At 39.9% G+C, this 27,653-nt stretch overlaps 2 protein-coding genes and 1 long non-coding RNA gene across 8 annotated transcripts in view; all 3 read right to left on the bottom strand.

Annotated features, from left to right (window-relative positions):
* The window catches only part of LOC126263107 (uncharacterized), a 149,525-nt gene extending 129,792 nt beyond the window's left edge, over nucleotides 1–19,733 (bottom strand). For 4 of the 5 annotated variants that reach the window (XR_007546842.1, XR_007546843.1, XR_007546844.1 and 1 more), the window contains exon 1: nucleotides 19,597–19,727. The gene's annotated coding sequence lies outside the window, so the exon portion shown is untranslated. Of the gene's footprint in view, nucleotides 1–19,596 lie in introns of all 5 variants that reach the window. The other variant, XR_007546845.1, reaches the window with a different exon arrangement.
* LOC126263108 (ankyrin repeat domain-containing protein 1-like) overlaps nucleotides 1–19,738 on the bottom strand; it is a 65,339-nt gene extending 45,601 nt beyond the window's left edge. The window contains exon 1 of one of the 2 annotated variants that reach the window (XM_049960113.1): nucleotides 19,622–19,738. The gene's annotated coding sequence lies outside the window, so the exon portion shown is untranslated. The remainder of the gene's footprint in view (nucleotides 1–19,621) is intronic. The other variant, XM_049960115.1, reaches the window with a different exon arrangement.
* Nucleotides 19,739–22,962: 3,224 nt separating this feature from the next.
* LOC126262520 (uncharacterized) lies at nucleotides 22,963–26,642 on the bottom strand. The gene is made up of 3 exons (XR_007546738.1): nucleotides 26,085–26,642; nucleotides 25,823–25,960; nucleotides 22,963–25,717 (listed from the first exon to the last, which is right to left on the bottom strand). It is a non-coding gene; the product is annotated as an uncharacterized LOC126262520 (long non-coding RNA).
* Nucleotides 26,643–27,653: the final 1,011 nt, after the last annotated feature.

Here is a 27,653-nt window from a genome sequence, read left to right as displayed (position 1 = left end):
TTTATATTTTCTCCTTTCATCAATTAAATTCAATATTTCTTCTGTTACCCAAGGATTTCTATTAGCCCTCGTCTTTTTACCTACTTGATCGTCTGCTGCCTTCACCACTTCATCCCTCAGAGCTACCCATTCTTCTTCTACTGTATTTCTTTCCCCCATTCCTGTCAATTGTCCCCTTATGCTCTCCCTGAAACTCTCTACAACCTCTGGTTCTTTCAGTTTATCCAGGTCCCATCTCCTTAAATTCCCACCTTTTTGCAGTTTCTTCAGTTTCAATCTGCAGTTCATAACCAATAGATTGTGGTCAGAATCCACATCTGCCCCTGGAAATGTCTTACAATTTAAAACCTGGTTCCTAAATCTCTGTCTTACCATTATATAATCTATCTGAAACCTGTCAGTATCTCCTGGCTTCTTCCATGTATACAGCCTCCTTTCATTATTCTTGAACCAAGTGTTAGCTATGATTAAGTTATGCTCTGTGCAAAATTCTACAAGGCGGCTTCCTCTTTCATTCCTTCCCCCCAATCCATATTCACCTACTATGTTTCCTTCTCTCCCTTTTCCTACTGACGAATTCCAGTCACCCATGACTATTAAATTTTCGTCTCCCTTCACTACCTGAATAATTTCTTTTATCTCGTCATACATTTCATCTATTTCTTCATCATCTGCAGAGCTAGTTGGCATATAAACTTGTACTACTGTAGTAGGCATGGGCTTTGTGTCTATCTTGGCCACAATAATGCGTTCACTATGCTGTTTGTAGTAGCTAACCCGCACTCCTATTTTTTTATTCATTATTAAACCTACTCCTGCATTACCCCTATTTGATTTTGTATTTATAACCCTGTAATCACCTGACCAAAAGTCTTGTTCCTCCTGCCACCGAACTTCACTAATTCCCACTATATCTAACTTTAACCTATCCATTTCCCTTTTCAAATTTTCTAACCTACCTGCCCGATTAAGTGATCTGACATTCCACGCTCCGATCCGTAGGACGCCAGTTTTCTTTCTCCTGATAACGACGTCCTCTTGAGTAGTCCCCGCCCGGAGATCCGAATGGGGGACTATTTTACCTCCGTAACGTCATATGCACCTCATAAATAAACTATTTCTGGCAGTGCGATTCTAACTCCATTGACAATGTGCTGCCATCTGTGAGTACGATGTAGAACTTTTTGCATTCCGTAAGAATAGTGCCATCACAGACTAGAATGAATCGTAAACAAATCGTAGGAATCCAATCGGGAAAAAGAATCGTGTTGCCCTACTCTACTGAACATTGAACAACAATATATGTGCAGCGCAAGTCTCGTGTTAAAAGATGGAAACACGGTGCGATAGCAGCGCCTCAGGTAATATGGAGACGAACAAAATAAAAGGAAAACATTGCGGGTTTGATCCATTGAGCTCACTGGTTGGATTCCCTGCAGCGTTTGTAGTAATTTCTTTGTGCTTTTAATTTTACAAATACAAAACGTTTCAACTTCGGAAGTTATGTTTTTTGCTAGCGTCAGAATAAAACAGCAGTGAATAATACAGCAGTGACTAACTCACGTTTAGCACAATATGGACGGCATTTTTTGATATATTTACCATGTTAGTTATGCAGACCTACGTAAAAAAAAAAAAAAACTCACGAAGGTGAATGTAAGTACCTTTCATCACCGGTAGAGGCAGGTTAATTCGAATAATTCATTAATTTACTAATAAAAACTGATTTCTTTGCGTTATCTTTATCTTTTTCTTGTCTTATGCAAGTTCAGTTGTTGGGAACTAAAACACCAATCTGTTGCCTTTTTGCATCTTTAAGCAACAGATAATACATTATTGCGTTTTCCTTGAGACACACAAGTAGGTGAATTAACATAATTTACTCGTGAGCGATAGACTTGCCTGCTGACAAACAATTAGGTTTCTTTGCTCAACACATTGTCTCTCCCCCACATGCCTATTGTTAATAGCTTGTGAAACTATGTTATTGAGCATTTGTTCCAAGTGTAAAAAATGTACTCTGTCCTAGCATTAAAACAATAACTATGGTATCAATAGCTGATTTCTACATGTGACAACATGCTGGTTCACGATTTTTCCAGCTGACCTTTATCACAGTAGTAATTATGAAACAAAACTCAGGACGTACCTACAGCAGTTGTTGTTGTTGTGGTCTTCAGTCCTGAGACTGGTTTGATGCAGCTCTCCATGCTACTCTATCCTGTGCAAGCTTCTTCATCTCCCAGTACCTATTGCAACATACATCCTTTTGAATCTGCTTAGTGTATTCATCTCTTGGTCTCCCTCTACGATTTTTACCCTCCACGCTGCCCTCCAATATTAAATTGGTGATCCCTTGATGCCTCAGAACATGTCCTACCAACCGATCCCTTCTTGTAGCCAAGTTGTGCCACAAACTTCTCTTCTCCCCAATCCTATTCAGTACCTCCTCATTAGTTATATGATCTACCTGTCTAATCTTCAGCATTCTTCTGTAGCACCACATTTCGAAAGCTTCTATTCTCTTCTTGTCCAAACTAGTTATCGTCCATGTGTCACTTCCATACATGGCTACGCTCCATACAAATACTTTCAGGAACGACTTGCTGACACTTAAATCTATACTCGATGTTAACAAATTTCTATTCTTCAGAAACGCTTTCCTTGCCTTGCCAGTCTACATTTTATATCCTCTCTACTTCGATCATCATCATTTATTTTGCTCCCCAAATAGCAAAACTCCTTTACTACTTTAAGTGTCTCATTTCCTAATCTAATTCCCTCAGCATCACCCGACTTAATTCACTACATTCCATTATCCTCGTTTTGCTTTTGTTGATGTTCATCTTGTATTTTACTTTCAAGACACTATCCATTCTGTTCAACTGCTCTTCAAGGTCCTTTGCTGTCTCTGACAGAATTACAACGTCATCGGCAAACCTCGAAGTTTTTATTTCTTCTCCTTGGATTTTAATACCTACTCCGAATTTTTCTTTTGTTTCCTTGACTGCTTGCTCAATATACAGATTGAATAACATTGGGGAGAGGCTACAACACTGTCTCACTCCCTTCCCAACCACTGCTTCCCTTTTGTGCCCCTCAACTCTAATAACTGCCATCTGATTTCGGTACAAATTGTAAATAGCCCTTTGCTCCCTGTATTTTACCCTTGCCACCCTCAGAATTTGAAAGAGAGTATTCCTGTCAACATTGTCAAACGCTTTCTCTAAGTCTACAAATGCTAGAAACGTAGGTTTGCCTTTCCATAATCTAACTTCTAAGATAAGTTGTAGGGTCAGTATTGCCTCACGTGTTCCAACATTTCTGCGGAATCCAAACTGATCTTCCCCAAGGTCGGCTTCTACCAGTTTTTCAATTCGTCTGTAAAGAATTCGCGTTAGTATTTTGCAGCTGTGACTTATTAAACTGATTGTTCGGTAATTTTCACATCTGTCAACACCTGCTTTCTTTGGGATTGGAATTATTATATTCTTCTTGAAGTCTGAGGGTATTTCGCCTGTCTCATACATCTTGCTCACCAGATGGTAGAGTTTCATCAGGACTGGCTCTCCCAAGGCCGTCAGTAGTTGTAATGGAATGTTGTCTACTCCCGGGGCCTTGTTTCGCCTCAGGTCTTTCAGTGCTCTGTCAAACTCTTCACACAGTATCATATCTCCCATTTCATCTTCATCTACATCCCATTTCCGTAATATTGTCCTCAAGTACATCGCCCTTGTATAGACCCTCTATATACTCCTTCCACCTTTCTGCTTTCCCTTCTTTGCTTAGAGCTTGGTTTCCATCTGAGCTCTTGATATTCATACAAGTGGTTCTCTTTTCTCCAAATGTCTCTTTAATTTTCCTGTAGGCAGTATCTATCTTACCCCTAGTGAGATAAGCCTCTACATCCTTACATTTGTCCTCTAGCCATGCCTGCTTAGGCATTTTGTACTTCCTGTCGATCTCATTTTTGAGACGTTTGCATTCCTTTTTGCCTGCTTCATTTACTGAATTTTTATATTTTCTCCTTTCGTCTATTAAATTCAATATTTCTTCCGTTACCCAAGGATTTCTACTAGCCCTCGTCTTTTTACCTAACTGATCCTCTGCTGCCTTCACTACTACATCTCTCAAAGCTACCCATTGTTCTTCTACTGTATTACTTTCCCCCATTCCTGACAATTGTTCCCTTATGCTCTCTCTGAAACTCTGTACAACCTCTGGTTTGGTTAGTTTATCCAGGTCCCATCTCCTTAAATTCCCACCTTTTTGCTGTTGTTTCTTCAGTTTTAATCTACAGTTCATAAGCAATAGATTGTGGTCAGAGTCCACATCTGCCCCTGGAAATGTCTTACAATTTAAAATCTGATTCCTATATCTCTGTCTTACCATTATATAATGTATCTGAAACCTGTCAGCATCTCCAGGCTTCTTCCATGTACACAACCTTCTTTTATGATTCTTAAACCAAGTGTTAGCTATGATTAAGTCATGCTCCATGCAAAATTCTACCAGGCGGTTTCCTCTTTCATTTCTTAGCCCTAATCCATATTCACCTACTACGTTTCCTTCTCTCCCTTTTCCTACTATCGAATTCCAGTCACCCATGACTATTAAATTTTCGTCTCCCTTCACTATCTGAATAATTTCTTTTATTTCATCATGCATTTCTTCAATTTCTTCGTCATCTGCAGAGCTAGTTGGCATATAATTTTGTACTACTGTAGTAGGCGTGGGCTTCGTGTCTATCTTGGCCACAATAATTCGTTCACTGTGCTGTTTGTAGTAGCTTACCCGCACTCCTATTTTTTATTCATTAATACCACCAACTTCGTTTAAAGTGTCCCTAAGTCTTAAAAGAAGGGTAAATGCTTAAGCATAACATCAGACACAACATCAAAGTTAAGAGATTTAGCCGCAGTGTAAATGAAGTACGTCCTGCGACCTAATTCATTTACACTACACCTGGAGCGGTGACCTTGACGTGATCTGGCCTGCCTGCGCACAATTAACACCAGTAATAGTCCAGGCGAATTAGGAAAATTGGAGTAAAATTTATACCGTCTTCAACCGTTTTATGCGTTCCCTTCATGTGGTGCGACGATGATATCTTGCACTTCTGCCACATATTTGCTGCTCCAATTGGCTCACCAGCGACACAATTCTAGATGCGTCTGCGGTAACGCCTGAATAAATAAAATTTGTTTCTACCTGGGAGTACCACAGCGCCGGATTTTGTGGCCAGAACGGCGGTAGCCTCACGGCTAGTCTAGACACTGTCAGGTTAACAGCCGCTTGATTCTCATTCATTCTTTATACCACAGGCAAATTAGTTAGAAAATCAGCAAATGGGGGAGAAAAATTATAAAGTTTTGAAATTTCGGGAAAATACTCATATGGGGTACAGTAATACGAAACAGAAAAGTTTCCCTTTGTAAGGGGGGGGGGGGGGAGCGTTCCCCTTTTATCCCCTCTAAAAGTCAGTTTGTACCATATTTTAAATTTTTACACAAAAAGGCTCATTTTTCGAATAGTGCTCTTATTAGAAAATATATTCCTCGCAAAACTGTACACGAAAAGGATCTTGTGCATCTTTTCATTTATAGGAATGGTATCTGAGGTATAAGAATTGGAACAGGATTCCGTTAACGTTATAGTTTGCAGTTTTTGTTGCTTAGGAAAGTTGATGAAAAGCGTAGCCGGTGTGGTCGACCGGTTCTAGGCGCGTCAGTCTGGAACCGCACAACCACTACAGTCACAGGTTCGAATCCTGCCTCGGGCATGGATGTGTGTGATATCCTTTGATTTGGTAGGTTTAAGTAGTGCTGCATTCTCAGGGACTGATGACTTCAGATGTTAAGCCCCATAGTGCTCAGAGCTATTTGAACAATGTTTTTGAAAGGCGTAATTAAGTGTATGGAAATATTTTGTAGCCTATATATTCCATGTGATTATATTTCTTTTGCGATCAGTATAGATGAAATCAGGAGTACGTCCCATCAACGAAAACGTCGTTCCTCTCCCCACTCACTCAGTGCTCCCCTACCGCCATAGTCGTCGCCGTTTCTTCTGACCCAGTGTCCAGTTCAATTGAGTTAATGTTGTGAACTGTCAAAGTAGTGCCAAAGAGTTCTGTTTTTGTGATAAAGTTATTCCCACCATTAGCCTCCACTGCAACTATATCTTTAGCTTTTATGTAGAGTGGTTGATCAAACGTCATGATACATGTTGCTGTGTTGTTTTCTTACTCTATGTGATGGCATAAATTAAAGCAGTTAAAATAGCACTATAATATGTGAGCGGGTGTTTGATGAATGTAAGTGCTAATGCATTTGATTGTGTATAAGGTTCTCCAGTTGTGATTTTCTTCATAAAATCTTGCCATGTAGGAATAGAAAGCTGTAAAAACTTTCCCATCATCCAAGTAAAATTGTGATTGGTAGGTACTGCTGCTTTAGTGAATGATTGTTCTGAGTAGACATTTTGCATAACAATGTCTTCAGATCCAACTCTATTCTGGCTTCAGAATGTTAGGAGACTAATTTTTTGGGCACTTGCTGTTTCAGTAGAGCCAACATGACAGAGAGTTTCGTTTCTTGCTGATGTTCTATCGCTCTTCCTGGAGTCACACACCTGGTTTCACCCATAGCATGAGTAGTGGAACTACCTGTTTGTCACCCCACATTCCATTGTTGCCAGATGTATCCAAGATGGCGGCGATGGCGTCATCCAAGATGGCGGCGCGTAGACTTGGAAACAGTGGATGGCATCATCCAAGATGGCGGATTTTGGCGGTAAGTTTGAATTTTGGCGGGAAGATATGTCAACTGGGCGACATCTGCTAACTGAACCCACCAGAAAAAACAATTCGCGGGAAATTCAAATTCCAGCAGGATAATGCATCTCACCGAGAAAATGGCGGGAAAATAGACCAATTGGGCTACGTCCACTAACCTAACCCCGAACACCCTAGAAAATGGCGACAAGTTAAAATTCCAACAGGATGATTCACCACAGCGCTCTTATCTCTGCTAAGGAAAGAAAATTGCAGGAAAATAGCTCACTTGGCCTACCTCCACTAACCAAAGTCACCCGACCGCCACCTCTTCCTACGAACTGGCACCAACTTCTGATTTTTGCAGTAAACAAAATTCAATTCCCATATGTCTACTAAGCTAACAAAATGGCGTGAAACATAAGACACTTTACTAACCTCAGTCGCCAGACTGCCACAACCTCCTAAAGATTCGTGTGAGAAGGACTTGGACATAAGACTTTATTTAAACAATTCCATGCAGGTGTTTTCATCTCAAGGTTAGGACTTCAACTGACTTAGTACATATTGCCACCACTAGATGGCGCTCTCATCTGTGCCGTAATCCAAGATGGCGACACCCAGTGTGTTCACCATGAGGTCTGGACTCCAACTGACTTAGTACACAGCACCACCACTAGAGGACGCCACCATCATATCATCCAAGATGGCGACCGTTGATGTCAATCGAAATGGCAGCACCCAGTGTATCCACCACGTGGTGTAAGATTGTACACTTGGTCTACCTCCACCAACCTAACCCATTCCCCAATAAAAATCGCGCAAAGTTCAAATTCGAACGTGATAATAGCGGGAAAAACGCACTTGTCTTTATTATTATTTAAACAGTATCATGCAGCTGTGTTCGCCACGAGGTCCAGACTCCAACCGGCTGAATTTAATATTCTAGCCAGCAGAGGGTGCCACCCTTACGTCAGAACATGACGCATGTACAGTTATTCAAGATGCCTGCACCCACTGTGTCCACCACGAGCTACAGAGCTCAAATGGCTTAGTTCTCATCATGACCACCAGAAGACACAACCGTGAAGTCGCGTGATGACACATGATCATCTGCTCTCTCTCGCATGTGTGAGTTATAACCGGACACTCTCCATGCCACCGGCCCACGGGCGTCCGACCGCTTACGTCACACACCTTCGGCTGGCACCTCCATACACGTGCCAGACTTAGTCTTCTGTAAATATGCGATTACCAACATCACACATCTAACCTATCAGTTACCTAAGTACTTAATTGCATTTCAGTTTTAATAGTACTAAATAATTCAATTTACAGTTTCATATAAGTATGAATAAGTGTTCAACCACCTAGTTTCAACTACTTTTCAAGGAACAGACCGCCACCTCTTCCTAGGAACCAAAGCCGAGTTCGAATTCTGGCAGTAAAGAAAGGTCACTTGCACTTTCGTCACGAACCTAAGAAAATTGCGGGGAAAGAAAGAACACTTGTACTAGCCTCATCCACCTGATCGACACTTAACTCCTAGGAACCGGCGTCAAGTTTGAATTCTGCCAGTAAACAAAGCTCATGTGCATTTTCACAACCAACGTAAGAAAATTTTTTGAAAACGAAGTTCACCACCACCACTAACCTGAGTCGCCAGACCGCCACCTGTTCCTAGGGGCGGGTAGTAAAAGGATTCAGCACGCACTACACTGATGGAGAGAGAAAGGAGTGTACTTTATTTATTTGCGAGCAATTTATATAGAGATGGAGTATATGTATCACAGAAAACACGCTCTGACATATCCAACAGCATACAGACCTGCAAACCACTATTACATAACTCATATATAAAGCTCTACGCACCCTTGCTAGTTGTAAACCATCAAAAATAAAACATTGCACAGCCTACAGACTTGCAAACCACTCATAAACAATGCAGAGCATTTACGTCCAGATAACCAAACAACTCCTAAATTGTCAAAATAATAATCCATGTAAAAGACTCTGCTTCCTAATCGTCAAATGTTGAAATAATACACCAGCCTTTATTTAAACAATTAGAGGCAGCACCACCACTGAGTCCGTAGCCCAACTGACTTAGTTCATATAGATGCCACTAGAGGACACTGTAGTGATGCAAGTACCGTAATCTAAGATGACTCCACCTTGTGTGTTCACCACGGGCTTCAGACCCCAACTGGCTTAGTACATTTCCTCGCCGTCAGAGGACGCCACAGTGACACCAGCTGATGACGGAAGTACAGTTATCCATGATGGCGGCAAACAGTGTGTTCTTCATGAGGTCAATGATGCTGTCGTCCGTTTCGTGACATAAACCAAGATCGTGAGGGAAAACGACTCAGCCTGCTCTGGGTTACTGGAGGGCGTAAAGAAGAACTTCACTCCATTTAATGTCAAACATTTTCTTTAGCGATTGAATACATTTATCACACTGACGCAAAGCACTCGTCATGTTATGCTTGGGGTCACAATACACAGTCTGCAGACACGCAAACAACTCCCAATTCTCCAAAATAATTTCAATACAGACCTGCAAACTGCTCCTAAATAATACAGCACATTGGTGTGTAGAGTACTCGTAAACTGACCAAATACCACATATCAAGGCCTACAGACCCACACCCGATATAATGCGATCAACGCACGTAAGCACAGTCCACAGCCCCCTGTCCATTAGAGTACACAGGAGGTATCGATAAGTGACGCATCCCTTAGATGTCAAACCGCGCACAGCCCCTGCTCGGCTTCTGTAAGTATGAGGTGGCGGCACTGAAATTATTTTGGAGAATTGGGAGTTGTTTGCGTGTCTGCAGACTGTGTATTGGACCCACAGCATAACATGGCGAGTGCTTTGCGTCAGTGTGATAAATGTATTCGATCGCTAAAGAAAATGTTTGAAATTAAATGGAGTGAAGTTCTTCTTTAGGCCCTCCAGTAACCCAGTGCAGGCTGAGTCGTTTTCCCTCACGATCTTAGTTTATGTCACGAAACGGATGACAGCATCGTTTACCTCATGAAGAACACACTGTTCGCCGCCATCATGGATAACTGTACTTCCGTCATCAGCTGGTGTCACTGTGGCGTCCTCTGACGGCGAGGAAATGTACTAAGCCAGTTGGGGTCTGGAGCCCGTGGTGAACACACAAGGTGGAGTCATCTTAGATTACGGTACTTGCATCACTACAGTGTCCTCTAGTGGCATCTATATGAACTAAGTCAGTTGGGCTATGGACTCAGTGGTGGTGCTGCCTCTAATTGTTTAAATAAAGGCTGGTATATTATTTCAACATTTGACGATTAGCAAGCAGAGTCTTTTACATGGATGATTATTTTGACAATTTAGGAGTTGTTTGGTTATCTGGATGTAAATGCTCTGCATTGTTTATGAGTGGTTTGCAAGTCTGTAGGCTGTGCAATGTGTTATTTTTGACGGTTTACAATTATCAAGACTGTGTGTAGAGCTTTATATATGAGTTATGTAATAGTGGTTTCCGGGTCTGTATGCTGTAGGGCATGTCAGAGCGTGTGTTCTGTGATACATATACCCCATCCCTAAATAAATTGCTCGTAAATAAAGTACACTCCTTTCTCTCTCTATCAGTGTAGTGCGTGCTGAATCCTTTTACTACCCGCCCCTAGGAAGAGGTGTTGGTCTGGCGACTTAGGTTAGTGGCGGTGGTGAGCTTCGTTTGCAGCAATTTTCTTACGTTGGTAGTGAAAACGCACGTGAGCTTTGTTTACTGGCAGAATTCAAACTTGACACTGGTCTTAGGAGGAAGTGGCGGTCGTGTGGCTGAGGTTAGTTCAAGTGTCCTTTCTTTCCCCGCAGTTTTCTTAGGTTGGTAGCGAAAGTGCAAGGGAGCTTTCTTTACTGCCAGAATTCAAACTCGGCTTTGGTTCCTAGGAAGAGGTGGCGGTCTGTTCCTTGAAAAGTAGTTGAAACTAGGTGGTTGAACACTTACATGAAATTGTAAATTAAATTATTTTCTATGATTAAAACTCAAATGCAATTAAGTACTTAGGTAATTGATAGGTTAGATGTGTGATGTTGGTGAAGGCATATTTACAGAAGACTATGTCAGGCGAGCCGGCCGAAGTGGCCGTGCGGTTAAAGGCGCTGCAGTCTGGAACCGCAAGACCGCTACGGTCGCAGGTTCGAATCCTGCCTCGGGCATGGATGTTTGTGATGTCCTTAGGTTAGTTAGGTTTAACTAGTTCTAAGTTCTAGGGGACTAATGACCTCAGCAGTTGAGTCCCATAGTGCTCAGAGCCATTTGAACCATTTTTTTGACTGTCAGGCGCGTGTATGGAGGTGGCAGCCGAGGGTGTGTGACGTAAGCGGTCGGACGCTCGTGGGCCGGCGGCGTGGCACGTGTCCGGTTATAAAGCGCGTGCGAGAGAGAGCAGATGATCATGTGTCATCACGCCACGTCACAGTAGCTTCCTCTGGTGGTCACGATATGAACTAAGCCATTTGAGCTCTGGAGCTCGTGGTAGACACGGTAGATGCAGCCATCTTGAATAACTGTACATGTGTCAAGTTCTAACTCTCTGCTGGCGAGAATATGAACTAAGCCAGTTGGAGTCCGGATCTTGGCGAACACACCTCCATGATATTGTTTAAATAAAAATAAAGACAAGTCCGTTTTTCCCGTCATTGTCATGTTGAAATTTGAACTTTGCGTGATTTTTATTGGGGAGGGGATTAGGTTGGTGGAGGTAGGAGAGGTGTATAATCTTACAACACATGGTGGATACACTGGGTGTTGCCATCTTGATTGACGCATGGTCGCCATCTTGGATGATGTCATGGTGGCGTCCTCTAGCGTTGGCACTGTGTACTAAGTCAGTTGGAGTCCAGAACTTGTGGTGAACACACATGCATGGAATTGTTTAAATAAAGTCTTATGTCCAAGTTCTTTTCCCACGAATCCTTAGGAGGTGGTGACAGTCCAGCGACCGAGATTATTAAAGTGTCTTTTCTTTTGCGCCACTCTGTTAGCTTAGTAGAGTGGCTGGTCCCAGCAGAGGTTCGAGTCCTCCCTGGGACATGGGTGTGTGTGTTTGTCCTTAGGATAATTTAGGTTGAGTAGTGTGTATGCTTAGGGACTGATGACCTTAGCAGTTAAGTCCCATAAGATTTCACACACACATTTAGCTTAGTAGACATATGGGAACTGAATTTTGTTTACCGCAAAAATTGAAAGTTGGTGTCAGTCCGTAGGAAGAGGTAGCGGTCGGGTGACTTAGGTTAGTGGAGGTAGGCCAGGTGACCTATTTTCCTGCGGTTTTTTTTGCTTAGTAGAGATAAGAAAGGTGTGGTACATTATCCTATTGGAATTTGAATTTGCCACCATTTTCTAGGGGGTTGGGGGTTAGGTTAGTGGTCGTAGCTCATTTGGTCTATTTTCCCTCCATTTTCGTGGTGTGATGCATTATCCTGCTGGAATTTGAATTGCCCGCTGTGGTGTGCGTATTGTAAGACCTTCGGTACACACACCATCAGATTACTTGACTTGTCGCTCTAACGAAGTAGGCGAGTGTCAGCAATATGTCTCGTGGTCTTGTCGTGTCGTGTTTATCTTCTGCCGTTAGGTCAGACGATAGAAATGCCACTTGCACGCTTAGAGTAGCATATTGACGGTGACCAACTTTAAACAGAACTTGATTAATTTTTACACACATTTATTAAAATAAGAACAAGTATAAAAATAACTTACCTTGTTTCTGGATGCTATTTACAATTGACAATCTGAAGTTCCTTTGGTCTTGATACGTTAATCTTATTCTCACGTATCTCTGATACTTGAGAAAGTGTCTATACATTTATCTTCATGGCTATGTACAGGAATATGATAATCTTACTACTGCAGACTGAAACTCGACTATAGACTGGTACAGATTAATGTACACTGGTACAGAGAGGTGCAGATAAATGCAGACTCATACAGACTAATGCAGACTAACACAGACTGATGCAGACTGACTAATCGGAGGTCTGTACACTCGTTATAATACCTCGCGCGTTCAGGTATCACTGCGCGAGTGTGATCCGCGAGGAGAATAGGTTCTACATTAGCAGCAATCTCATTGGCTACGTTACACATTAATACGTGGATCGGCGGAAGCAGAATTTGGTCCGTCTCTAAGACAGCGCCATCTCGTAGCGCGGAGATGGACGAGCGCTGCGCCTGCACTGTTGTGCTTAGTGGGGCGCGCTCTAGTGGGAAAGTTGTGTAAGCGCTGACTACGCGGAATTATGTGCACAACATTCCTCCCTTCCGGGGGAAGAAAAAAAGCTTTTGAAGTTTGCTTGAAAAGCCCTTTTCTTCTGCTTTCTTGCTTTCCGGCGTGCGTATGTCTGTGGGTGCACACATGTTGCTCCCCGTGGCATTCGCCTGCGGTCCGCTAGGAAAACCCACTCAAAACCTACAGAACAGGGAACCGGAGAAGCAAAAATTTTGTTACATAATTGCATTTCAACATCGGTACATTGGTCATAGCTTAAATCTAATGCTTCTTCGACGTCCATCTTCTCTGGGGCTGTCGGTTGTGGACGGCTGGGGTAGTCGGCTGCCCCTTAAGGTGCTGCGTTGGCGCCGGCGGCGTTGGCTGCTGCGGCGGCGGCGTCGGCGTCGGCTGCCAGTGACGGCGTCTGGAATCCTGTAAGCTGCTCGGGGTTGACAACTGCTTCTGAGTCTGGAAAATGAAACAGCCTAGGAGTTCTGCCTATATGTGACTGCTGTCTTTGCTGCCGTAGTTGTTTAGTATGGCGAATGACTATGCCGGATTGCGTTCTTATTCTATACATGACATTTCCAATGCATTTTACAATGATTCCTTGTGTCCAAGTACGTTTTCCTCGACTGTAGACAGTTACGAGGACTTTGTCGTTTACGTAGAATCGTCGTCCTTTCGACGGTCGTTGATAATTTTCTGGATGCATTGTGGGTTTTAGGATAGACATTAAAGTCCTGTGTTGTCGCCTATGCAGTTTTTCTGCTGGTGACTGTGCCTCGTGCGGAGTAGCTCCGTATTGTGACAGAAAAATTAATAAGGAAGTCTCTTTGTTGTACTGTTTCACCAACTTTGTCATGTGTGCCTTGAAAGTTCGTACGAATCGTTCGGCGAGTCCATTAGCCTCATGGTGAAATGGTGCCGTCCTGGAATGTGAAATTCCGTTCATCTGACAGAATGACTGGAATTCTTGCGACGTAAATTATGTGCCGTTATCGGTCACTATGAGGCAATCCTTCAATGGAAAAGGTCTTTGACAACGGCTTGAATTGTTGTCGCTGAAGAAGTTGTACGCATTTGTAGTACAAAAGGGAATTTTGAAAATGCATCAATGAGAATTAACCAAGAAGTTTCAAGAAAAGGACCTGCATAGTCAATATGCAATCTTGACCAAGGTTTTGTTGCCTGTGCCGGCCGGAGTGGCCGTGCGGTTCTGGGCGCTACAGTCTGGAGCCGAGCGACCGCTACGGTCGCAGGTTCGAATCCTGCCTCGGGCATGGATGTGTGTGATGTCCTTAGGTTAGTTTGGTTTAATTAGTTCTAAGTTCTAGGCGACTGATGACCATAGCAGTTAAGTCGAATAGTGCTCAGAGCCATTTGAACCATTTTTTTGTTGCCTGTGGCCACGGAAAATATTGTCTTGGCGGAGCTGATTGATGCGTCTGACATAATTTACAGTTAGAAAGCATTGTTTCAATATCAATGTTTTTCCAGTAACAATGTTCTCTGGCCATGCGTTTCGTGCGTACTGTGCCCCAATGACATTGGTGTAACATTTTTAACACTTTATACCTGAGAGCTTTGGGTATAACTACTCTTGTTTTTCCCGTTTCACTGTGAACTAATATGACGCCTTTGTGCACTGTGAGAGCATGTCTCAAGATTTCACTTCTGGCTGAGCTATGTTCTTATCGGTTGGTCATTCCGTTAAGAATATACTGCTTTATCTTTGATAACACTGGATCTTTGGGCACTAACTTAGCTATTAAGGTGGCATTGACGGAGAAATTTTCCACTACGTCCTCACTGATTACGTCTATCTGAAAACATACGTCATCTGATTTGTCAAAATGTTCATCTTGACCCGCCGGTAGACTTGAAAGTACATCGGCGTTGGCGTGTTTTGCCGTCGATCTATATAAGATCTCGTAGTTGTAATTAGACAGTAGCAATGCCCAATGTCGTAAACGCTGTGCTGTTAAACATAACTAACCTAAGGACATCACAAACATCCATGCCCGAGGCAGGATTCGAACCTGCGACCGTAGCGGTCTTGCGGTTCCAGACTGCAGCGCCTTTAACCGCACGGCCACGTCGGCCGGCAACACACAAACACCACCAACAGAAGAGGAAGAAACAACTGCAAGTGAAATGTGTACTGTAACAATCAGGCAAAAAATAGTGCAACCATCCCATCTGAAGGATTCTTTAATGTCAGGCATGAAGAGGAGGGAACCACAACAATATGCAGACTAAATGTTTAACAGTATTTCATCAAAATATACAATCCATAAAGAACGAAGTTTAGCAACTTGCATTAGAACTGCAAACACCAGACAGTGCCATTGTAAGTATCACTAAGCGCTGGTGTGGGAAAATGAAACTGATCATATGACCTGTTCTGCTCGTACAAATTTCGTGAAAGGTGCGGGGTGGGGTCATGTGAAAAAAGATTTTACTTTTGAAACCAGAAAGTATCTTGTAGCATTAAGTGAAAACAAACATTTTGAATTATTGGCAGTTGAAATAACAGAAAAAAAACATGTAAAAAAATTAATTGTATTTTGTTTGTTTATATTCCCCCCCCCCCATGGTAATATGGACTTTTTTCCTAAAAACTCAACAAATGCATACACAAAATATCTAGACCAAACATTAATGTTCTCATGTGTGGGGATTTACATAGCAACACAATGAAATCAGATAATATTAGTAGTGTATACTTTAATATCATCCGCAGCTTCACCACAACATCAGTAGTAAACTGTCCAACTGGAGTGACAAAACAACCTTCATCAATAACCGAATATGTGACGACAGACATAGAAAGAAAGAGTACTGCAGGTTACTTGTTCAAAATGTAAGCCTATCAGATCATCTCTGTCATATAATAAAAGCAAATATTTATGTAGAAAAGTCTGCTAAATTGAATGCAAACAAAAGGGTTTTCTCATATTTAAACCTATGTCAGTTCTCATTCCGGGTCGACAGAAGTGTCAGATCCCACGCGTCGGCTTTGACCCGTGACGTAAGGGTGTTGTCGTGTGTGACGTCATGACGGCACGGAGTTTAGTTTGAGTGTGGCTGTCTCCAGTTCTGTTTTATCTTATTTTATTTACTTTTCTGATCTGTTCGTTCTATCTCGTGAGATTTTTTTTTTTTAATTTAAAAACACTTATTACTTATTTAAATTATCTGTTTCCTCCAATTTCTGTTTTAGTTTATTATATTTATCTTTCTGATCAGTTCGTTCTATCCCGTGAGATTTTTTTTTTTTAAAGACAAAAAACACTAATCAGCTACTGAAGCATCTTTATCTTCTATGGGTTGCAGGGGTTACGACCCCTGGGGAGGTGGGTGGGTATTCATGCATGGCTGTCTTCACTTACACGTTGTAGCTACGCAAGGCGTCTAAATTTGTTTATATTTAGTTTGCCCCCACCCAAAACACCCCATTTCGCGCACTTGTCCCGTTAGTGTCATTAGGCTTCTTGTGGAAAGTGTGTGTGTTTGTTTTTGTTTCCGCCATATTTGTGACGTCATGGGTCAAAGCAGACGGGCGGGATCGGACGCTTCCGTATTTCCCTCATCCAGCTATGATATGAAGCTGGAAGTGTATGCAGAAACAAACGAACAAAATATTTAATAAGTACAGAGGAGTGTCACTTCTGCCAGTGGCATACAAAATATTATCAAAAATTCTCCTCAACAGAGTGGTAGGTACTTTAGACAAACAACTAGGAGAATATCATGGTGGTTTTCGAAAGGGAAGATCCTGTGCAGAACAAATTTTTAACTTAAAGTCAATAATTTGTCATAGAATGTTAACCAGCAAACCAATACTAGTGTCATTTACCTAACCTAACCTAAAAATTTCAAGAAAGCATTTGACTGTATAGACAGAGAAATGATTGATAAGGTCATTAGAGAATTTGGTGATAAATCAAAACTAGCAAACATAATTCGTGAAACACTAACAGGTACAGTATCTAAAGTCAAATTTATGGGAGAAGTATCTCAGCCTTTTGAAATAAAAACTGATGTTAGACAAGGTGACGGTTTATCGCCTTTACTGTTTAACTATGTTCTAGAAAAAATTGTAAGGATCTGGAATTCGGAGCTAAAAAAAAAAAAATCACAAAATTGAACCAATAACTCTGGGAAGGAAAACAAATGGAATTAAGGTAAACTGCTTGGCTTTTGCGGATGATTTCGCAATATTTACAGAAAACCTGACAGAAGCAGTTAACCAAGTAAACATTCTGGAAAAATTAGCAAACAGAACTGGTCTCAAAATTTCAGCTGAAAAAACAAAAATCATGACAAATATATAAAAATGCACCAAAATACTTAGAAATACAAATAGGTAAAATAGAGCGAGTAAATAAATTTAAATATCTTGGAGAAACTATACAACAGAATGGACTAGAAAAATCTGCAATAGATGTAAGAATTAACAAAATGGAAAGAGCATAGGGTTTGACCAAAAATATTTACAACAAGAAATGTATATCTAGAAAAACAAAACTAAAACACTACACCACAGTGGTACGACCAGAATGTTTATATGGATCTGAATGCCTAACGATGAAACATAAGGTGGACAAACTAGAGGTACTGGAAAGAAGGATTGTTAGAAAAATAATGGGTACAATAAAAACTGCAGATGGTTGGAAAATAAGAAGTAATGAGGAGATCTACAAAAATAGAGAGAAAATATCTGAAGTAATGGCCAAACGAAGATTAACCTTTTTTGGACATCTCTACCGAATGGATGGAAATAGACCAACAAAACAAATACTCCTCTATTTCTGGAAGAAGAAATTGACAATAGCATGAATTACAGAAGTAAGAAAAGATCTTGAAAGAAAGAACATCAAAGAATCAGAAATAGCAGAACGAAACCATTTTAAAAACAAAATACTAAATTTGGAAGGCTGTCAAAGCAGAAGAAATAAAAAAAATCGGGAAAATGGACAGAAGAAAGGAAGAGACTTCATGGGGAGAAAATGAGGAAATACTGGAAAAATAGGAAACAATAACAAAGGAAGAAGAGGAACTGAAGTTGTTAACGTGATTCTAGTTGGTCAATACGATTGTAAAAAAAAGTACATGACGATATTTAAACTAAAATTTGAGGAAGCATTTACCAAAACACTGCATTCGATTGGAGCTCTTTTTTTTAAAAGTGGATATGGGTGTCCAGAGATAATAAAAAATCATCTGAAACTCTAAGGTAGGCCTATCTCACATCCATCAAAAATAACCAGACTGACCCCGCTTTTCCAGAATTTTACAAAAATTATGGGAAATGTATTAACACAGGTATCCCACAAGGAAGTGTATTGGCTTCAATCGTCTTCCTATCAGTAAATCCTTTCCCACATAGTGTCAGGTAAAAAATACTATTTTCCAATTGCAGCATTGTAGCAATTACAGCCAAATATTCAACTCAGTTAGCAGAAAAATCCAGTGAAGCTCTCAGAAACATCCACAACTGGTCATTAAAGACCAGAGTAACTATAACGTGAAAAGACAAACTGTGTAAACTTCCGACTAAATAAAAACCCAATTATACTACATTGAAAGTAAATAATGATGAACGAGATTGCGTAACAGATACGAAATTCTTGGGGATGAATGTAGTATGTCACTTGAAATGGACAGAACATGTGAAAATTTTGGCAGAGAACTTATCCTCGGCACGTTATGCCCTGCAAATCTTTGAATTTTTGTGCAGCATTTCATGCCTCGAAGTAGCTTAATTTGGATAGGCCTATATTCATTCAATCCTCAGTCATGGGATAGTGTTTTGGTGACTTAAGTGCTGGGAACATAGAACCTACTTTCAAGATACAGAAAAGAGCTGTACGATAACAACAAATAGTTTTAACACGGCACAATGTGAAGAATTATTCAAAAGGATAGAAATTCTGACAGTTCTGTATGAATACATCTATCTCAACTTAAAAAGCTTTATTTGTACACTACAAACAACAAAATACATGACCATGGGACCAATTCCACATTATGATGGCCATGAAACACGAAACTAACTTACCATGGAGGTTGCCTTACAATAATCCTATTATAATTGCCACGTGTTTCACATAAATCAACTAGCAAAAGAAATACAGGCGACTAATATAATACGACCCTATACGAAAACAGTTTTCTCGAAACAGGGGTGAGATGTAAGGTTTTATTTGGTTAAACGTAACCTCTAATAATTTTATGCCATATACAATTCAGACCTGTCCCGAATCACCGTTAACAACTAGCAAAGATGACTCAGTCACAACTATTTAAAAAGAGGGCAAAACTAAGTTTGAATAGTGTGCAGTACGCATCAACAAATTACACAATATTATCATACCAGATCCCACAGCACCATAAAAAGTCATTCGCTAACAGCATAACGCTAATAATGGAAAACTGCGCTTAACTTCGTGTTTAAAATACATGTACAGCACAGCTTCATTCAGTGGCTAAGAAACGAAATCTATTGTTATTCATTTACCACCTACAGCACGCTATTGTCAGATTTCTCCTACCTCAGCTTCACGCACAGTTACACAGCCTCCCGCTCGCAAAGACTGAACATTAGAGTTGTAGCGATTCGTGAATGAGTCGTTCATTTGAACGACTCTAAATAAAGAATCGTAAGAATCGAATCGTGATACGGACGAATCGTCGTTCAAAAGAGTCGTGAGAACGATTGCGTGTTTCCGAGTCGTGACGATTCCAAGTTCCAACGATTCGTACTTCGTAGGCAACTTCCGAATCATGCCGAGTCGTACCGAATGATTACGACCGCCAGGTGGCAGTCAAGAGGCCTAGTCAACTCTTTAGTGGAGGATGCGTGTACAGGCGTCTAAAGCTAGCGAAATGAGGGATGCTCAACTACCGGAACTACCGATAGATGGCTCTAGCGCGTGCCGGCCAAAGTTCATATCGTTAAGTGTCCGCCAGAGATCACTGGTGTCCGCCATATCTGAATTTGGCAAGAAACGAAGTGTCAAAACACGGATGAAAATGTTTTTCGTTCTGCGCCCTCATAAGTCTTTTATATTGGATGTTCTAGATATCTACACATCAACATAATGAAGTGTGTCTAATCTAGCGAGAAAAAACAGTGACAGTCCTGCTATGAAATTCCTAAATTCGAGTGTGTTTTGGAAGTTTGACAAGCTGACCTATAAATCATTTACTATTAATTTTATGAGTGCTTTACTTATTTGCCCGTTTTAAAACACTATTTAAGATTCAATGGAGGTCAATAAATTACCTTACTTGCCAAAGCTATTAACTACAGGTATAATTCGAAAAATCTAGTGTGCAAAACAGTGAAGACGTCTCTTCAAATAAAAAGTTGACATCGTTTGCGTTTGCTTAGGGGTATCTTTACTGACAACAGAAATTACAACTGAACTGTCAAAGTATTACTTACGTATAAACGGAAAAATTTATTATTTTTCTTTATCTGAAGTGATGCATTACCGACCTACATATATGCTGACACTGTAATTGCAACATGCACTTACGAATTTGGCTCTCTCTTTGATCAGAAATTTAAATGCCATGATTTTATTAACTGCTGTACGTGCTTGGTGTATTTTAACTGAGTGATAAGGTAGAAGCACCAGTTTTTGACAGTGCTTCAGTCTTTGATACGAGACAAGAAATACATTTAAATGAGACAAGCACAAAGGCCAACGTTAAGGCTTCACTTAAATGCATGAATTGTATCATTTGGAAGTTAAGCCTAGTACTAATATTATATTGGACCGATCCATGATGATGTAGGAAGTGAAGGAACTTGCTGAAAATAACATCGATCACAGCTGTTAATTTTATGGTTGGGGTGTCTTAAAACCAATTTTCCAGTCTGACACCCAAACAATGACTGGTACCATGGTTTTATTTTAAAATGGAATTCAAAACATGTGAGTGAGCAAAATTAATTACACTATGAATTATAACCATGGAATTTTATTTCTGTGAATCTTGGTTCCAATCTTTGAGATGGTGTCTGTCACTGGAATGACTGGTTGTCAGTATAGGGCCCAAGCAAACACCAAACCTGAAAGCGAAAGCTACAGAAGCTGGCCAAACAGGCACCCCAATGGCTGCTACAATCTGTGTGAGACAAGGGTGTCATTATATTGCAAATTTAGTGTAAAAAGTTCCATATTGTCTGAATTTGTTCTATACTGACAGGACATTCTAGTCCAGCCGAGTTTCTTACCTGCAAAAGTACACTAGCCAATACCAGTGGCACAAAGGTAGTGCCAAATTACAAACTATCCAGTACCAGAAGTATTGCTGGACAATGTACAGTAAATAATATGTAATAACCTGAGAAATTCAGAATTGGTTTGAAGAAATAGAACAGTATCTGGAAAGAGAGTAACATTCTCTACATTCTCATTCTCTCTCTCTCTCTCTCTCTCTCTCTCTCTCTCTCTCTCTCTCTCTCTCTCTCTCTCCCTCCCTCCTCCATGTCTGGAGTATTCCTGTAATAAATAGCTAATAGCATACCAAGAACATAAGGGTGTCACAGTGGAGATTTGTTTTCTGGTACAGACGTCTGATACAACTATTCCACAGCAAAACTTACTTTCAATAGGTGTGGTACCAGTGCACTCCCATAGGATAACAGAATATTATATCCTCCAGGAATCACATTGGGTACACCACTTACAGCATTAACTGTACAGCAACTACAATGTTCTGTGAGCAAGTAATACCAGTCAGTATCTTTCATTTTAACATAACTCTTTACTCCCATAATTACCTGCTTCTATGTGTGCTTGTACTACAGGTTATTGGTAAAGCAAATACTAATTGAATAGGTCTTCACACTTTTAATACTTACCAGAAATTCTGAAAAAAGTAAATTGTTTTATTACTGTATAATTAAGAGGTGCTGACTGGTTTCTTTGAACATTTAATAGAAGCCTTCTTTTTACCTGCTATTGATAGAGAGCCATTCCAAGTTCTCTACAGAACAATCTCTCCCATTTTTCATGAGGTTTGTTATCCTGTACACTAATATTGCTTGTTCTAAATGGTAAATAATGCATTCAGACATTGTTGGTATTAAAGGTAATTCATGAAATAAATTATATTTAAACCAGAAAATTAAAGGTTCCACATGGCACATGAAAAGTACTTTGCTACACACATGTATGTACAGATTCCAAATTGTCTGGTAATTTGAGTTACAAACTTTTTCAAATAGAAATATGAAGAGCACAATACTTTGGGCCTGCAACAGCTCAAACGTAAAATACTTTAGTTCCCTATGGGTAACTTTGTTCTACACGTGACTCGTGCAACTGCTTTCACTCTTAATCGAAAACTAAATGGTTTATGTTAACGTTAACTAGCAAAAAGTGTAACCATTGTTACATAATTTCTGTGAAGTAAGATTCCTTAATGTTAATTCCTTCCTTTGTCGTCATAACTTCAGTTCCATGTGGGACGTATGAACTAACAAAATGAAATGCTTTTATTACTATGACCAAACAAAATATTTTTAACATTTAGTACACAGTTCAAATCAGCAAAAAGTGCAACCATATAATTAAGGTAAATGATGAAAATTAGGCATGTAACAAGTACTGAAATTTCCTAGATTGCCAAGTGCAACTGCAATCACTGTATTCTGTACTTTGTAGTGCTAGAAAGATAATTCTATATGATTATTTGCATTATCTCTCCCCCCCCCCCCCTCCAACACAGGAAAATATAATAGAAAGACCTCCTAGCAAAATAAAGACAAAATTCAGAGAATTAGGTTTCACCTGACTCAGGCTCCCTTATTCTAGAATGGTTCTAAAGTAAAAAGAATGCTTATGATCAATTGGAACATTGTGTTCATACTAGGAAGTATTAAAACAAGAACTGACAGAGTAACAATTTTATTGCTCTTATGTTGCAGAGTATCCACAAACATTACTGTTTGAAACATAGGGCCACTGCATACTCCATTAGATCAAATTCAAGTTAACATGGTTATTGAGGGAAATATTTTCTCACACTGAAAGCCATCTGTCAAATAAGTCTCAGAACTTTTTTTCCCATTAATTTCACACAAATCACCTGTTTTTAATGCAAGTGCATATTTTGTAACACCAAACATCTTAAAATAAGCTTATATAATAAACAATTAGAATTTTGTTACAATATCTACACAGGATGTAAAGAGTTAATTTTACTTCAATGTGATTCGTCCTTTGAAGTTCATCATGCCACAACAACAAATCTATGGACAAAGTTTTAAAAAAGCTGTCAAAATATCACACCCATCTGCATGGAATGTTCCATTACATAATCTTTTCCAATTTGCGCACTATACATGATTAAACAATATGAGTTTATTTAACTTCTGCCTTATACTTGATTTGTTGTTTAAAATTTTCTCAGCAGACATTTTTTCCCATATGTTTTTAAGCGTATGCAGGAGTACAGGGATGCAATCTTACAAACAAGTTGAGTCTGATGTAAGTCCTCAATCCCAATTTCATAACGGTAATCATGACCAAGAGCAGGAAATGGGTAATCTACAAAATTATTTTTAACAGAATGCAAAATCTTGGCCTGTATATATTTCCGTCGCATATACCAAGCAATCACAAACATCTGAAACAGTTTATCTGAGTATTCTACAACAGAGTATACGCAGCCATTTGTTTTAACCAGTTCTCCCCGGTTAACAAAATTTACAAATGCATTTTTACTGGCCATATTGGGAAAAGCATAGAGAGCATCACATTCTAATGCAGATTTAACTACTGGTGGCTTCAGTATGTGAAGACAGTCTTTGCATGTGATCTGCCTTGACAAGCGCAATGACACATATCCTGCAATATAATAGACTATGTTTTGCTTGTAAAATGAGAACTTAATCTTATCATCAAGAAGTGCACACCACTTCTCTATTTCATTTTCTGCAACACTTTCATCACTTTCTACTACATGCTTTCTTGCATGAAAATCATAAACAGGTGGCAAACAACACACATTAAAATTTGATCAATTCTCATTCATTACAGTGACACTGTTACCCAAGAGAAACTTTCTCATGGCACATTTGAACTGGTATGCATTTGGATTGTTGTTCCAACTACCTCTGGGCCGAAAGCAGGAAAAAAAAGCCCTATGTGATCTTGTGACAGTTTATATGTCAGCAAATACTTCAGAGGAGATTCGACACGAAGCATACTTGACAGAGCTATGTGCCTGACTGATTGCATATCGAAAATTATCCCAAAAGCAAAAGTACTTCTTGCATGGAGCAGCAACGGAATACCAATAATTTTTAAGCTTTTGATATAATTTTTAGTGTCTGAAAATACCAAGCCAATAAGATTTGTTGTCAAGTGTCAGGGGGCTCTTATACCCTTTACCTAATGGATTTCTGGAGTTCAGAATATCAAAAATCCTATCAATATAATACAAAAATTCTACTGTTGCTTCACTTCCTTTAAAATTTGGTTCACCAACCCTCCTCAAAAACTCTATACTATCTGCCACACTAGAATTCAAAGTCTGTGTAGATAATGAAACATTCATTCTTCTATTTACATAACTTATATGTTGCTATGATAGTTTGTTGGCAAATGTCATACCTTCTTCTTGTTGTACCTTCTTCAATTGCTCAATGAAATGCCATCTAATAATGCCAGTTGGAGACTCGATAGATACTTCTGCTACAGCATTTATGGCTAACTTAATCATATGACACATGTCAAAGATACAATAAACATTGTATTTTTCCACAGGATGAGGAAAGTGGCTTTTAAAATCACCCTTGGAAAAATTTAAAGTACAGCCAAGTGCTTATATTTACCTTGCAGCCATCACATGTAACACACCAAACCTTAATGCCAGAACTATGCAGCCTCTCAAAGCAGATTTTATCAGTGTGGCCTGATTATTTGCCTGTACACCGTTGATAAAGAAATATGCAATCGGGCATTTAAATTTGCCTTTAATAGAGCCAAGCATGAAAGTCAGAGCCTTAGATGCCTCTATTACTTATTTTGACTGAGAAACTTCCCCACCAAAGTCTAAAAAAAAACTGTGTATTGCTTAGTTCCTCGGTCCCAAACTACTTGCTTCCTAATTGCCATACTGTCTACAATTAGACATGAATCGCTGAACTGGTCCCTTACAATTTGGTTCAAATCAATGTACTTAAAAAAAATCTTTTAAGAAGCCAGGTTCACAGTCTACGCTAGCCACCCATTTGGAAATCAATGATTTATGGGGCAGAGGCATTAATTTTTGCAGGTAATCACATGCTGCTGGTGAATAAAAGTACACAGTCATCACAAACATTTTCACATTTGTTGTGTATCTATTACCCTTTGACGAGAGAGAGTTGTTCACTAAATTGCACACTAATTCCACTTGTTTTCCTTTCTGATGATTGAGGAAATTATGTAACTTCTTAGGAAGATGCCCATTCTCCTTCAATGAACTTATGATGTCATCCATGGAACATACTTTCTTCTCTCTTCTTCGAAGTTTTTCACAGACGCACTTCAGTTTACGTTTTAATTCGTGCACAATGTCTGAGAAAAAATTGCAAGTTTCGGTCGCCTTGTCTTCCATTTCTACTTTCGACTGTATACCACAATCAATTGCTGAAGAACCAACTGCACTCTGAAACAAAGAAATAATTTCGTTATATATGATTGAAATATCTCAAGGCTTGATGAAAAAATATTATAAGAAAACTTTGGGCGTGTTAAAACACCTTATACTAACGTTTTTGACACAATTCGCAGCTTCTGCATTGGATAATTGGGACATGCTTTCCACGGAAGAATTCTCATTGACAACATTCTCCACGAAATCAGTAGGTTCTGCAGCTGGCAAATCGAGCACAGATTCTATGACAGAACGCTAAAAACAAAAATATGGACCTGTATTACAACATTGCTTAGACCTATGTAGCTCATTTGTGTTCGTACGAAATAAATTCACAAAAGTAAAAAGCACACACATAGCAAGGAAATTAATTAGCTACCTCAAATGGAGAAGCATTCGTTGTCACTCAAAATCCTAACAACATGTCATCGTCGCTGTTTATTTGGTGGCATCAAATGAGTCGGAAAGTCAAAAACTGATGGCACTGCTTCGGGTTTGAGACGTTTCTTCCACGTTCTAGGGCTCACTGCGTAATCATCTTGTCGCAAATGGTTTCCGCAAAGAGAACTGCAAGACGTAGGATTAAAACCTTTCCGCTTCACGGAAGTAATACACTTCTTTAGCAGCTCTGGGTGCTTTAGGAGAAACCTGTTCAAAAACATCGCATTAGCAAACGCACTAAGTCTTTTTTTTTATCGTATTGTATCGGTAGTCCTATTACCTGTGAAATGGTAAGTCACTTTCCTTACTCCATCGCTTCGTACAATTGAAAGCGGAACAAGAAATCACCATTTCGTTAATACTTAATTCCTTATACACCGTACAGACCGAGAGAAACTTCTTGCCAAATTCGAATATGGCGGTCAATACAGACGACAGTAATCAGCTGGTAGAGCCATCTATCGGTAAGTCCGGTAGTTGAGCATCCCTCATTTCGCTAGCTTTAGACGCCTGTGGATGCGTGTGAGCAAAGGAAGCTCGGAACGAACAAACGAAGTTCGTGGGCCGTAATATTACTCGTGAAACCCAAGCTGACATTTGGCGGTGGCTGACGGGAACGACCGTAAAGGCATTTCCCATTTACTATCCCTATATAGTGCAAATGCGCGGATTCGTATCACCCTACCTTTTTTTCTGTGCTCTTTCCAATTCCACAGCACCTTATATTTCACAATAAAGCAACTGTCAGCCCTCACACACTGCAAATTTAGCTTAACTTTTGTTTCGTCGAAATACAAAGCATAGGAATTTTGCTTTTAATTTGTCCGAGAAATTGCTTCTGCCACTACTATTTATGTGAGAAGACGACATACTTCTAAAGTGTAGGATACAATCGTATACAGCGACATTACTTCACTGCTAATTTGATAATTCTGTTAGTTCCACCAGTGCCGCCACTAAATGGCTGTCGCACTAGACCAATATTACAGAGCCTATATAGAGAGAATGTAGGCTCTCTCTAACCAATACCTTTCTTGGCAGTGTAATACCGTCTTTAAACAAAAGCTTTTTAGTTAATTAATAATTTCAAGTTCGAGTTTTCGAATGTTATCGTGTTCAGATTTATATTAAATTTTAGTGAAGTAATGTCGCTGTATACGATTGAATCCTATTGTTTAGAAGTATGTCGTCTTCTCACGTAAATAGTAGTGACAGCGTCAAGTTCTCAGACAAATTAAAAGCAAAATACCTGTGCTTTGTATTTAGAATAAATGTGCTGTGTGGGAGTGCTGTCAGCTGCGTTATGAATTACAAGGGTGATGTGGACTTGGAAAGACATCTTAGCACAGAAAAACTTAGGATGATATGAGCCAAACCACGTCTGCCTCACTGCTAGATTTTGTTACTATAAAACAGACGTCTGTAGTTAGATACGTTCAAGCCACACAACCAAACTGGCACACCACGTAATTTTGCACCACCTTCCGCACAAATCGACTCCTCTTTC

This window comes from Schistocerca nitens, chromosome 6, assembly GCF_023898315.1.
Source record: "Schistocerca nitens isolate TAMUIC-IGC-003100 chromosome 6, iqSchNite1.1, whole genome shotgun sequence".
Lineage (NCBI taxonomy): Eukaryota > Metazoa > Arthropoda > Insecta > Orthoptera > Acrididae > Schistocerca > Schistocerca nitens.
Note: the sequence above shows the minus strand (reverse complement) of the source record. Positions and strands in the feature narration are given on the sequence as shown.